Source organism: Camarhynchus parvulus, chromosome 1 (genome assembly GCF_901933205.1).
Source record: "Camarhynchus parvulus chromosome 1, STF_HiC, whole genome shotgun sequence".
NCBI lineage: Eukaryota > Metazoa > Chordata > Aves > Passeriformes > Thraupidae > Camarhynchus > Camarhynchus parvulus.
The window spans coordinates 40244334-40255398 of record NC_044571.1 but is presented as its reverse complement, the minus strand read 5'-3'; the positions used below and the strand labels follow the sequence as shown (position 1 = coordinate 40255398).

Sequence of the window (11065 nt, the reverse complement as noted above, 5' to 3'; positions counted from 1 at the left end):
CATTGATGGAATGGAATTTTCTTCCAGAAGAATGGGGAGGGTACATGTCAGCAGAATTTCCTCAAGGGACCACTATCCAGAAATATATAGTGAAATATTCCCAACTTAATGGTGGCTGATGGGAATTACAAGTTTAACTTCAGTCAGTTTTGCTCTGAAGATTGTTACTTGTCTCTCATTTAGCCAACACTATTACCACTGCTTGCTACCTACTGCAGATGGCCAGTGTCTTCTGATGGTGGGCAAGAAGCAAAAAAGAAGTTATTTCTTCAACTTATCATTTCTCTACTATATGTGTGGCTGCTTTTTTTCCTTTGAGGCATCAGAAAGTTTTATTTGAAATATATCTGAAGTACAATTTTTCATGTAATATGTGCTGTTAACAAAATGCTGTTCCTTAATAACTGCACAGAGATAATAACTATCTTGTGTCTGATGGTGATAAGATTTGCTATAAATTAATTAAAAGATTTAATATTCAATTCATATACTGTCTTAAAAAACAATGCTAATCTTTCAACCAAAAAAAACCTTGGAATAAAATTCACATTTGGATTCAGATCAGTGAGAAATAATGTAACACAGGATATTGAATCAGGAAAGCTAACCTTGCCTATATTAGTCGATCTAAACTATGCAACATCACCATTTTTAAATACCTGAGAATAAAATGCCAAGAGAAATGTTTTACTGTGAAGTTTTGTCTGTTTAGAGAGTTGGTATCCCTGGAAAACAAACCAAAAGAAACACCAACCCCTCCCAAACTGCCAGTTTTTGTCAATAGTTAGTGTGAAGTGTGTGGATGCAGTGGTTGTGTTTCAGCAGTTTTGTGCTCCAGCTAAAGCTGCTTCTGGCCAGTAGGTGGAGATGAAAGAAAACAAAGAGAAAGTGAAGTGTTGAATCAGTACAGGTTTAGCCAGGTCTTCTCCCTATCCCTGTTTCTCCCGTTATTAAAGAGTGTGAGTAAAGTATTTGCCCATGGATAAATGCATTCCTGTAAAATGAGACAGCCATAGCAACCTTCTCCTTGCAGCTACAAAGCCAAACTCTGTTTGAAACCTGCCTCCTGTCCTTGTCCTCAGGATAAGGAGGAAATTAGCTTCATTTGGGATGCCTGTCAGTCTCTGGGAGCAAGGAATGGCAGCTCTGTAGATGAGCTCCTCAGGCTCTGTATTAGCATCAACAATGTAGTCTCCTGTCCTTAAAATTAGTAAAAACTTAAAGACATAGCTGGAAGTGGCAGTGTGGTGAAAAAACACATTTCAAGTGCAAAGCTAAAAATGGTTAACTGGTAAAGAAGTTATATAAGATTTTAAGAGAGGATTTTCATCTGCCCTTTTTGCTATTAAAATACTGTATTTATTATCATTGTGGGAAAACAAAAACAAACAAACAAACAAAAGACTTCCACAACCTCAATCTCCAAGCTGTTGGAATTGGACTCTTCTCATCATTCTTATGCCACTCTTATGAACTCTGAGTGGTTGCAGGACAGACAGAAACAGGGAGTAGGTGAATCAGGAACAATTCACTGTTTCTCATAACACAAGACTGCCCAAATAAAGTATGAAATAGGATGTTGAAAACCAACAATGTTTTTTCATGCTCTGCAAATTCTAATGGATGTGTCTGGAAGTAAAAAATAGATTCTTAAAACCAATTATTCAAGGGTGTGTGAATGGTTAATAAGCAAGGTGCTCCTGTGGAAACTACTTGCTCAAGAAGACCATAAATCATTGGCTGTCAGAAGCTGGGAAAGTAAGCTAGGAAAAGATTACCTTTGTCCCATTTGTTGTTTTCTTTCCCTAAAGCTCCACTACTCCATCTTCTGTTAGACACCCAGTTCTCTGATCAGGCTTCACACAGCCCTTTGTACTCATCCTCCTCTACAGCACTCCTCACTTTCCCCTCACTGGTTTTGTTTATACAGATCAAAACTCACTGTCTTTGCACAGGGCTTTGGGAGATATAAATAATTGTCCACCCACCTCATACAGGATCAACTAGAGCAGGAATCACTTTGTATAAAACACATCTCAGTGCTAATATTCATGGAGACACAAAAGTAAGTACAAACATAGTAAAATCTCTATCCTTTATTCTCTGCACCATTTTGAAGGAGATAATGGATTGGTTTTGTGTATTCAAATATGGCAGATCTGAAATGCTAAATATTTGTAGCTCACACGAAGGATCAAAGTGCAGCAGAAAGTAAGGCGTGTGGTGAGACTCTGGCTTTCCCTAGTAGAAGATTAAACCATTTTAATATTTGGGCAGTTTTATGAGAACTGCAGCTCCTTTGTTACTGATCTGCCTCTTTAGGATGAGAGGTGACAGCAGGAAATAGGGATTAAGATTTCCTCTCCAGTGCCAGAGGGAGATATGGCACAGAACAGATGTGTGATATCCAATGTTGTTATCAACTGCAGAGAAAATATGGAGGGAGCAACTTAAACAGGCAGGGCTGAAGCAGTTGGAAATATCAAAGAAAAGATTGCATTTCAGAATTTAAAATCATAAGATAATAGGGAGCTTCTTTTTTATAAAATTAAATTTAGTATGGACTATTATTACAACTCCTGGTGCTTTAATAGAGTTCCTGGGAACTATTCTGGTTAAGCCTGTCTCATTGCAGCGGAGTGAATTCAGTCCAATTCTATATTAAGCTCATGTCCATTTTGAAATCTAGTATTTTTAAAAACTTTTATATTTGTTTTTTCTTTTGGTTCACTTGGAAATACCAAATGGTCACTAGAGATAACTAAGACATTTTTAAAGGACAATTGTTTCTTAAAGATTATTGATAAACTAAAAACGAATGCTTTCTGTATTTCATTGTCAGAGTAAACCATGAATCTCATGTTTAAAATATTTATAGAGTGGAAAACTGCACAATAAACTGGAATCCTATGGGACACCAAAATGCTGAGGGGAATGAGACATACATGGCAAGCAGACCACTGACTGTGAAAACAAAAAATGACACTAGTACCAATGCACGTAAGGGAATTTTTTTTCTCTTAAGTAGGGTGGGAAAATTATCTAATTGGAAATAGTCATAATGAATTTTGACTGATTGTATTAGTTGGAAAAAAACAGGCATGTGAAAAATTCCTACCCTCTGTGTCTCTGACCTGCATCTCAAAAAATGAAGATGCTGTAAACAAAAGCTTTTCTATGTCTGTTTTTAGCATTAGAATCCAGCAAACAGGACAGCACTCATCACTCACACTTAAAAGCTACAGGCAGAGACACAGAACAGGTTAAAGAACATCTTTGACAGTGAAAGACCAGCACTGGGAGGAACATGACCAAGAGTTCTGGACAGCTTTGTCAGCAAGTTGATGGGAGAAAAAGTGTATGCTCAATATACCTGACCTTTCAGGAAAAATTTCCTTCCTGATTTGAGAAGAATCTGTAGCAGAAAATAGACCATGTCATTGTAGATGATTTTTCTCATCAGTAAAATGGAAATGATGCTTCATATTTTTTCATCTAAGTTCTACTTTCTAGAACAGTTGTTTTGCTTACATTCATTGAAATTTTATTTCTGAGAAAAAAATAATAAGCAGGAAAAAATGTTTTTCAAGTCTCTAATAATTTTATTTTATTAAACACAGATTATGCAGATCTTGCTAAGCTTTCTACAGTGAAATGTTATTTCTGTAAATTATTTAATGCTTTTCGCTTTCAGAACAGTAAGTTTCAGAGATGCCTTTTGAAGAAGGAATTTCACTAATTATGTTAAGCACAGATAGAAAATTGATGATCTTGTTTCTCTTCATTCTGTTATGCTTTTCATCTGGGATGCATAAAAATTACCACCCTGAGAAAACTGGGCTTCTGGTCTGACATTTAGGAATGGGCTGATTTTAGAGGCTGCCTTCTGAAACAGTAAATTAATAGACTGAATTGATGTTTGCTTTGACAGGTTTTACAGTTGCTCCCCACAGCCAGATTCAGAGGTTCTAAACACTAAAGCAGGAGAATATGACAATGGAGAAGACAATAACTGAGCCACCTGTTGTAACTACTCGTTGTAAAAATAAAATGTCTGCAAGCCAGCATGAAATCAGAAAGGACCCATGGGAGATCCTGAATGCAACAGAGCACCAGATAAGGCTCCCCCACCACTACTTTGAAGTGGGGATTATCCCAGAGGGATCTATTCAAACACACTGATGTGTTCCAGATGTATTCCCTTGTAGAAGGTCACAGCAAAAATATTGGCAGGAAGTGTTGAGGAGAGAAGAGATTTATTGTTTTCATGGGAATCTTTAAGTCTGATAATGCTAAAAGCCATGTTTAATGTTCTATATTGTTCTCATTTTCATATTTGCAAGGGGACTCATTTCAGCTGTGTTTAGTCATGGTATAAATTCTAAGGGGCTGCAAAAATGGGGTGTTTTTTGTTTAAAACCATACTTTTATCAGTCCAGGTATTTAAAAGGTTCTTCTTCATCATACAGTTAATTGGTTTCAAAATAATTTAATCAATTTAGTTGCACTTTCCTCCTAGAAAAGTGTCACATTTTTTTGTTTCTCTTTTGTTTGTTTCATTGTTTCTTTAAACAGATAAACAGTTTGCTCTGTCCAAAATTACAAAAACAATGGAAGAGAATGAACTATGGTGCTGGGAGTTATACCCTAGGCTCTGAATTCTAAAGACACCTTCCTATTTAAAACAACATATGTAGTTTTCTTCTCCAGAGTAGTATTGAAAGATTAATGTGGCTGCTTTGTATGAAATCTTTTCAGCTCTGCTAATACTTTCCCTTATCACTTCTCTCTCCTCACCATGACAGAGTTTCTGATGGAAATAGAATAGAACTGGTATAGAATATGCATTTTGTCCTGATATTCAGTGTTTATTTTTGCTTCTTTGGGAGAAAAGGTGAAAGCGGATTGTAGGAGAGGAAGCCTGAATAGGAACAGCAAAATGATTTTTTTTAAATTTAAGAAACATCTGCATTTTTCCTTGGCTTTTTTTTTTCTTCAATGTTAGGGTATTTGTTATTTTATAAATTATTATTTTATCGATAATTACAAAACATTATTATTTTTTCATTTAAACTGCAGTAGTTGACAGTTTTGTCCATTAATGAACACTTTGGAAATGTCAGTGTCATTTGAAAACAAACATTTTTTTCTAACTTGGATTTGCAGATACACCAAAAAAGTATAAGCCAATGCATCTGTGTAGTTTTGAGGAGTATAAATTGTTCACGAATTTCAAATGAACTTTCTAGCTCTGAAGCTTCAGGGATGATTCCTCTATGAACTGTTGCACTGTTTATGATCTGAGCACAGATATGCAGCTAAAGTAACACTCATTATCCTGAAACAGGAAAACTGGACCACACAAGGTAAATATGACAACATGTAACTGAGGGGATGTTTTCTGGTATGCAGAGGCTGGGGAGAGGAGCTTGTTACAGCTACTTGACATGCAAAATTCTCTTTATATAAATTCTTAGGGACTTGGGAAACTTGTAAACACCATTAAAAGGCTCTCTCTTAATTCACGATATTATACCCTTTGAGCAAGCAGCAAACAAAATCTGTTAATTAGCTGGCTCTAAGTGTCTGAATGGTTTCTTTTCAATGTTTGAGTATTTCTTTCACATGGAAATCCTGAAATTTGAGCCTAGAAATTCACTCCTGTGCCAACTGGCTAAATACTTGGATTTGTTCACAAAAGCTAAGACATGGTCTACTGCTAGTACTATACACTATCATGAAAACTGTAAAAGACCACTGCCTCTAGCTGTAAGCTGAACATTGCCTTCCAATGTAGAAGCAAGAAAGACACATTGCTTCAACGTTAGTAATCTTAACAGAATAGGCAGGGGTAATCCTAACAACTGATGACTCTAATAATATTTTGAGAAGACATGGACAAGAATATATTGCAAATAAAAGCCTTTGAAATGTAGAGGGAATCCCAAATGCTACAAAATGTGTAATAAAAATGATGGTGGAAGATGGATAGCTCTGTGACATTCTTGCACTGATATTAGCAAAAACTGATGAGTTACACAAGTTAACATAAAGGCATATGAGAGCCTAAAAGTGACCAATCAAATGCCACAGGTTTCCAAGACTGAGCCCCAAACCACATTTATGCAAGAACACACTGATAAATCTAGCAGGGAAGTATCTGCTGAAAATTTTAAGCTCCAGGGAAAATATCTGTGGAATGTTTTATGAAAAAGAATTACTAGACTTCTGAAATACATGGATTTCACTTTGGGCATCATCTTAGCTTCTCAGCTTAATGAAACATAGCAAAACATGAACTCTACACATATTGTAAAGCAGCTCACAAAAGAGGCGCAGATTTTAAGGTCAGAAGGACCACTGAAGAATTCAGTATGACCTTAGTGTAAACCAGACCAAAGGAATTAAGCCAAATACTCGGTGTTTGAGTGCAGTAATTTAGTTAGAAAAGCACCCAGACAGGCAAACAAGTTCCTACATGGGAGGTGAAATGGGAAATTGCAGGTACTCTGCCTTAACTGCCTGCATACACACACACCTTCTAGAGCTTCACAATATACAGGAGAAAGTGTCAATGAAAAAATAACTGCACATCATCCCAGGATATGAGAGCTGTGAAAAAGTGAAGGCTTTCCAGAGATCTGCATTTGTATTCTGTTGTAGCTGCTGCTATTTCTTTCCTAACAAGAAAAGGCAGAAGATGCAGAGACGCAGTCTCTCAAGATGACAGAACCTTTTGAACATACTTCTCTCCTTCCCTTCCTTTTCCTTGGGTTCTCCTTTGTCTGGTAAAGCAGAAACTAATAATGTGAAATCCAGTTCCAGCTCTTCTCTTCCTTGTCAGTGGATGTAGACAAAGCTTGTCTTGTTTTCTTTCAGAAACATGAACTAATTAGAACCATTTTTGTAATTTCAGTGACTTTTCAAAAACAAAAGGCTTTTCTCTCAAATTCTCCTGTTTATTTGATGTACCAACAAATTCCACATCTTATTCAACAGGGAAGAAATGTAACCTACTGTGCTACAGGAAACTAACAGCAGCAGTGAGTGCTTTTCTCAGCTATCACATCAGAAGAGTGCAAGATGCTGCCACTTGCAATTTACAAGACAGAAATACATTTTAGGGAAAGATTGCTGTCTTCTCAGATGTTGCTCCCTAGTTGTCATTGACAGCCTTCAGAAGACCAAAGAATCGAATGGTTAACTACATAAACACATGCAAACTTGCCCATGGCTCCTAGAGAAATGTCCAACGCCTTACCAGCTTTAAGGTACACCATTCAAGGCAGTATTTCACTGCTGCTTTTTGGAGCTTGGTAAGAGATGGTCAATAGCTGCAAGGCAACCTGTTACTTTTGTTCAGTGCCGAGAAATGCCACTCAGACTTGGAAGGCATTGAAGATGACATCATACATTCGAATTAGATTACAAGTCTTTTGTTAGGTGTGAATGAGGCATTAGTGATCTGGAAGTGTAGATAAAAAGCACCAGGAAATTCTGAATGTTAAGTGCTGCCACTCTTGAATAAGAGTTAAAGCTGCTGATAAAGTAAGTCTTTGGGAAAAGGCAATCTTTTTATTATGTCAGTGGTTTTCAGTGGTTTTGATCACAGTTGCTATGGTCAGGCACTTGGATTAGCTGCTCCTCATAGGTCCCTTCCAACGAAAATACTATCTCTTCTTACTCTATTTCTATTCTATTTGCATTCTACATTTTCAGAATGAGATGCTTTTCTTCTGGATCTTCTACAGACCGTACATTTTGCATGGAAGTTTTGTGGGAAATAACATTTTTTTTCAGGTATTGACAGGTAAAGCCTGTCAAATTCCAGCTTTTAACTCAGTGATGGATGCATTTTTGATTAAGGTTTCAGGGTTGACTAGAGAAATTAAGATCTCTTGATCTCAGGAGGTTTGCTGGCACATGCACTGAGGTATTTGTAGTGGGGTTTGTGCACAGAGAGGTAATGCTGTTGATAGCAGAGGAATTTGTCTTTTGGAATTAAGCAAGGCCAAAGCTTGGACAAAAGAATATAGAGATGCATAGAAGTTTTTTTTTTTCCTCTTGTGATTAAAAACTAGATATAGCAGCAAGGTTCCTCAAATAGCCTTTAAATGCTAGTTGCTTAGAAGATTTACTTTGCAAATACATCCGAGTTTAGTGCTCACTCCTGGGTCACTGAGAGAACTTCAAAGACCTGAAGGGTCTTCCCTGCATCACTCATTGCACCACCCGTCCTCTTCCTGGAAAACCATGGGATGAGAGACCGGAGAAGTCTCGAAGGGATGCACGCTGTAACCCTTCAGGCATGCAAATGCAAGGGGGCGATTTAAGAGTTGTTGCATGCAGCCAACTCTGCTGGCCCTAGGTGTGACAGCCTTTTTGCTGGAACTCCAGATCTTCTCTGAGGGAATGCAGTCTCTGAGGAGGCAGCACCCAGCCCTGCCCTCTGCTCTCGGCTCCTTTCTTCCGATGTGCTGAAAACTCTGGCGAGATACAGGACCTGAAGTCCAGATTGCTGCTACTGTTTAAACTTTACTGATCTGTGTTTGTCTAACGAGGACGAAAACAGTTTATGACAAAGTTGTACCCATAAATGTGAATACAGTTCACACACGCCCCGTCCTTTGGTTTCTCTGGCACCTCAGACAAGCACTTGGGACTGAGTGTGGAGGGACGTCTCCCAGCACATGGAGCACGGCTCTGTTCCCTGCTGGCTCCTGAAGCCTTACTCCTAGAGCAGAGGAGCCGGGGTACCCATTAACGCACACACAGCCCCTGAGGCACTGTCCTGGTTCCTCCTGCAGGACCCGCCTACTTTCACAGCCTCACGCCTGTCTGCGAGCAATTCCCTCTCCGAGGAAGGGCGGCAGGGCACGGCCTTCCTGCGGGGTGTCCCGCTGGCCGCCTACGCCCGATGGTCCCCAAAATCCACGGGATGGGACAGGGACCTTCAGGACCTCCCGCTCTCCCTGCCCCGGGGCTGCAGCCAGGTTTAACCCTTCCCGTACACCGCGGCCACCTGGGCGCTGTCCCTCCTGGTGCCCGGGAGGCGGAGGTAGAGGAGAACGGAGATATCTGGAGCCCCCACGGCCCCGCAGCGGCGCAGGGCGGTGGTCGCCGTGCCTCCGCCTCTCTCCGGCTCGGGCTGCCCGGGTACCACGGCCGGGGCGGGCACCCCGCTCGCCGCGCCGCCGGCAGCGCCGATCCGAGCGGCCGCCGCCGCCCGCGAACGCTGGAGGGGGCTCTCGGCCGCCTCCTCCCGCCGGCGGCTCCCCCTCCGGGAGGGGGCAGGGTTAGGGGAGGGAGGTGCAGCCGCGGCAGAGCGGCGGCGAGCGGCGTCCAGTTCCCGCTCCCTCGGTCCGCGGGCGGCAGCAAGACCGGCCCCTCCGCCGCCGCTTGCCTCCCTTCTCCTCCGCGCCGACCCGGGGGGCTCCCCCCGCTGCCACGCCGGACATGGCGAGCCTGCTCCTGCGAGCCCCTCGCTGTCCTCCTCTCCCTGCCGCCGCCGCTCCTGCCGCCGCCTTCTCCTCCTCCTCCCCGCAGAGCTTTTAATGGCTCGGACCTCCGGCGGCCAAGCGCGACTGCCCCTGCACCAGCCGCAGCGAGGAGAGCCGGCGGGAGCCCGCGCCGCCCCAGCCCCGCGCACGGTAAGGGCGGCACGGCAAACAATGGGGCCGGGCGGGAGCGGCGGCGGGTGGTGCCCGCCCCGCCGGGCACCGCGGCTGGGGCTGCGGGGAGAGCGGCGGGACCCGCCCGCGGGGCGGCCGGGGCGGGCGGCAGCCGGCGGCTCCGAGCGCCGCCCCCGGCACCACCGCCCCCTCCCCGGGCGGTGACAGCCCGGCGGACACCCCGCTCGGCCCCGCGTAATCCCATTACCGCGGGTAATCCGCGGGCAGGCTCCGCGCAGAGCGGCGCCCGGACCGCTCGCCCTTCCTCGCGTCCCCCGGCTACCGCGGCCGGGCGCAGTCCGGGCGGCGGCGAGGGCGGCAGTGCAGCCCCGTGCCTTTTGTTTCGCCCCGGGCTGGGAACCGGCCCCCGGTGCCGGCGGCGGGGCGGGAGCCCTGGAGGGACGTGCGGAGCCGGGCGGAGTTGTAGGGGCGGCCCGGGGAAGGGTTTAACCCGGCCAGCAGCCGGCGGGGAGGTGCCGCTCCGGGGGGCGTGCGAGGGCAGCGCCTCCCTCCCGCCTCGGTTCGGGGCGGCCCGGCGGGGATGGGACGGTACGGGCTGCCGCTCGCTCCTGGCCAGGGACACCACCCCGGGTTTCCTGAGTGGCTGCAGCGGCTGCAGCCGCCCGGTTCTCCCTCCCTCCCTCACACGCAGGGGTGCGCAGAGGTGCCTCCAGCCTGGTGCACTCCGCACCTCTGCCATCACCTTGCCCGTGTCCAGGCTGGCGACTTCGCCGGTTCCAAACCGGACGTTGCTTTCTTTTCGTTATGCCCAGCCTCAGAGAGCCGGGAACCGCTGGGCAAAGTTTAGCGTAAACTGCAGTTTATTTCCAGAGCGGGAGCTCATGTGCAGTAGGCCTACTCAGCTTTTATGATACGGCTGCTTTCTCGCGTAAACTCCGTGGAGTTGATTTAAAGTTGCCGGATTTGCTTGGTTGCCGGCATGAAATTACTGCGTAGCGTATCTTTTTCGGTCACAACCTTCTTACTTGGGTTACCTTCAAAGAGATTTGTCCTTCGAAAGTGGAAAGGTGATTGCTGTAAAAGAACAGCATCGATCAGCTGTTCTGTTATTCATATCTCTCAGGTACCTTGACTCCTGCTCCACATTGCTTCCAGTTCACAGCAAGCAGCTGATGTTGGAATCAAGCCAAGAAAAATAAAATTTTGGAGCAAGTCACTTAAGAAAAGCCCCAAAAATTCTCTTTGAATTAAGATACCTCTTTCCTCTACTTTTGTATGTTTATGCGAAAATTGTGATATCTAGCTGATTGGTGGATCTGAGCCTTTTAGAAATGCTCCTGCTTCCCAGGAAAGTCCCAAATCCTCTTAGCTGTGCCTCACGTGTCCTGCCTGCCGGGGTCTGGAAGCTCGGGGCTGGCAGGACAGGACAGGAC

The 11065-nt window shown here is 44.1% G+C and overlaps 1 protein-coding gene across 3 annotated transcripts in view; it reads left to right on the top strand.

Annotated features, from left to right (window-relative positions):
• Nucleotides 1-9298: 9298 nt before the first annotated feature.
• The window catches only part of FARP1 (FERM, ARH/RhoGEF and pleckstrin domain protein 1), a 200027-nt gene continuing 198260 nt past the window's right edge, over nucleotides 9299-11065 (top strand). For all 3 annotated transcript variants that reach the window (XM_030968492.1, XM_030968404.1, XM_030968312.1), the window contains exon 1: nucleotides 9299-9650. The gene's annotated coding sequence lies outside the window, so the exon portion shown is untranslated. The remainder of the gene's footprint in view (nucleotides 9651-11065) is intronic.